This window comes from Myotis davidii, unplaced genomic scaffold, assembly GCF_000327345.1.
Source record: "Myotis davidii unplaced genomic scaffold, ASM32734v1 scaffold1015, whole genome shotgun sequence".
Classification (NCBI taxonomy): domain Eukaryota; kingdom Metazoa; phylum Chordata; class Mammalia; order Chiroptera; family Vespertilionidae; genus Myotis; species Myotis davidii.
The window spans coordinates 179,519-183,133 of NW_006286319.1; positions in this window are offsets into that span (position 1 = coordinate 179,519).

Genomic DNA, 3,615 nt, shown 5'->3' on the forward strand with positions numbered 1-3,615 from the left:
TTTAGCAGAATCTATCTTCTATCCACTAGTTGGCAGTAGCACTCATCTGGTTGTGAAAACTAAAAAAATTCTCAGACTTTGTCAAATGTTCTCTAGGGGGCAAAATTGCCCCTGCTTGAGACAACTGGTCTAAGTATACCAGATGGTCCACAGTTCCTAACATGACCTGCTGTTTAATACCTCTGATAATTTTTATTAACTATTCCCTTTGCCTAGAACAGCGGTTCTCAACCTGTGGGTCGCTAACCCTTTGGGGGTCGAACGACCCTTTCACAGGGGTCGCCTAAGACCATCGGAAAACACATATATAATTACATATTGTTTTTGTGATTAATCACTATGCTTTAATTATGTTCAATTTGTAACAATGAAAATATATCCTGCATATCAGATATTTACATTACGATTCATACCAGTAGCAAAATTACAGTTATGAAGTAGCAATGAAAATAATTTTATGGTTGGGGGTCACCACAACATGAGGAACTGTATTAAAGGGTCGCGGCATTAGGAAGGTTGAGAACCACTGGCCTAGAATGTCTTTCCCCTCCTCTTCCTTACAAGTTTTGTAATGGTTCAAATACCTGCTTAGATCAACACTTTTTGGGTGAAGTCTTTGTTTCCTGTGTTCATTTCATTCTTGTAGCCCCCAGCCTCCCAACACAATCCTTGGCATAAAATAGGTGCTAAATAAATGTTTGCTGAAAAGATTAACCATAATTACTAAGAGATTTTTTTAGAGGCTTCCACACATCTTTCTGTGATAATCTTTTTTAAAAAATATATTTCGTTATTGATTTCAGAGAGAAAGGGAGAAGGGGGAGAGAGAGAGAAACATCAATGATGAGAATCATTGATTGGCTGCCTCCAGCAGGTCCCCTACTGGGTATTGAGCCCGAAACCCAGGCATGTGCCCTTGGCCGGAATCAAACCTGGGACCCGTCAGTCCGCAGGCCAACGCTCTATCCACTGAGCCAAACCAGCTAGGGCGCTAAGAGATTTTTACTGAGGTCCTTGTCAGCACTGAACTTTATAAAGGTATAAAACAAGATCCTCACTCTAGAATGATTTACAAATTAGTTGATGAGATAAAAACTGTTAATTATCCCCTATTACCCTCTTTCTCCTTTGTCTTGAATAAAAGAAGCTCAGATGGCTATCTAGAAAAAAAAATTTCCCAGCCTCCCTTCAGACTAAGTGCTAGACAATTGATATAAGTGGAAGTGTATCCTTTAAAAGAGGGGGCATGCTCTTTGTGACTTCCTCCTTCCTATTGGCTGGAATGTTGATCAAATGGCTGGAGCTCAAGCAGCTATTTTGGACTAGGAGGTTGCCTCATGTTAAGAATGACAGAAGAGCCCTTCTGACTTTATTTATACCAGAAAGAAATAAACTATAATCTTGTTTAAAACATGGTTAAACTCGATCCTAAATAACTGAGTTGGGAAAACAGAAAGCAGAAGAGATTAGATTGAAGAGGAAAACAGAAGCCAGGATGCATGAGGAAGTTTGCACAAGAGTAAATTATTGTGCCCTGGCCGGTGTGGCTCAGTTGATTGAGCATCCTCCCCTGCACTGAAAGGTCATGGGTTCTATTCTGGTCAGGGCACATACCCAGGTTGCAGGTTTGATCCCTGGAGGGAACTGATCAATGTTTATCTCTCTCACTCTCTCAAAAAAAAATCAATAAAAAGCATATCCTTGGGTGAGGATTTTTTTAAAAAAAGAAATATTTCTGATCTTAACTTTTATTCTTTTTTTTTTAAATATATTTTATTGATTTTTCACAGAGAGGAAGGGAGAGAGATAGTCAGAAACATCGATGAGAGAGAGACATTCGAACCTGGGACCTTTCAGTCCGCAGGCCGATGCTCTATCCACTGAGCCAAACCGGTTTCGGCTTAACTTTTATTCTTATATATTCTTCTGTGATTTTTTTTCATTTAGGGTTTTATAGTTCCAAACCCTCAAATCTGAATTTCTGTAAGTTCATTATTCCTCTTTATAATTGTCTTCCTTTACTTCTTTTTTTTTTAAAGCTTTATTTGTACCTTAAAGAAACCACTCAGACTGCGTCCTCCCCCTCTTGCCCTCCCAAAGGAAGACAAGAACGATCATCAATGGCAAGAGGCAGTTGCATATGCAACATCAAGAGCCAGCTTCATGCTCAGGAGAGAACCTGCGCCTCCTCCTCGTGGTTTCAGGTGCTCTACACGATCAGAGAAACTTCTCTAATAACGAACCATAGAAATGATCCCTGAAAGTATAGTCTTTTCCTTTACTTCTATTATCTATAAAATGTGTTACTATTTTAATATTTGACAAGAAATCTGTTCATATTTTTGTAATAGAAAACAAACAACATTTCAAAGGTCAGGAAGGCAATTCACATACAGATGAAAAAGGAAATGTTTTCTAAATAACTGTTTGCTTGGCCATCTTTAACAATGGAACACAGAGAGGAATTTGCTAGGTCCCTCCTGGTCTCACACTAGTTCTTAGTAACTATGATGATAGCTCTCTTCTTGGAACAAGTCCGCTTTCTAAATTCTGTTAGGAAATTAGGGGTATGGTGAAAGGTTCTTCCTCTTTTCTTTTTAAAAAATATATATTTTATTGATTTCAGAGAGTAAGGGAGAGGGAGAGAGAAACATCAGTAATGAAATAGAATCATTGATCGACTGCCTGCTGCACGCCCCCTACTGGGCATCGAGCCGGCCACCCGGGCATGTGCCCTTGACTGGAATCAAGCACAGGACCCTTCTTCAGTCTGCAGGCCTATGCTCTATCCACTGAGCCAAAGTTTGTCTTGAATGTCTTCTTCCTCTTTTCTTAATAATAACCAGCTTAAAATAATATCCAAAAGACACATTTTGGGTGGCAACCTCTATTTCCCCTCAGAATTGATAGAAAACACATGTTCCCTAGTAAGGTAAACTTTGGATAACATCAGGTTTATCTGAGGAACAGGTAGTCAAGTACAGCCCACAGAACCTATGTTTTGATCTACAAAACATTAAACTTTCAAAATTAGAGTATCGTCCAGCCGGTGTACCTCAATGGTTGAGCTCCAACCTATGAACCAGTAGCTCACGGCTAGATTCCTGGTCAGGGCACAAGCACGCGTTGGGGGCTCCATACCCAGCGTGGGGTGTGCAGGAAGCAGTTGATCAGTGATTCTGATCACTGATGTTTCTATCTCTCTCTTCCTTCCTCTCTGGAATCAGTAAAAATATATTAAAAACAAAAAACAAAAAAACGAGAGGATTACTTTTAAAAAATAGGGATATAACTCCCAGCCAGAAGCATCTAACTGCTTTGCATGCTGGGATTTGTAGTCCGCCGAAGAGTCGTTGTAGTCAAGATGGCGAATTTGCTAAAAGGTGTACTGTAGAGAGAGGCCCTAGGGGAGTCTGGGCCTAGCCTAGAGGGTATTGGGTGACGCGGGGAATCGGCTGGCGGAAACGTAAGACTAGGTGTTAAAAATCTATTCACCGGCCGAAGCCGGTTTGGCTCAGTGGATAGAGCGTCGGCCTGTGGACTGAAAGGTCCCAGGTTCGATTCCGGTCAAGGGCATGTACCTGGGTTGCGGGCACATCCCCAGTAGGATGCAGG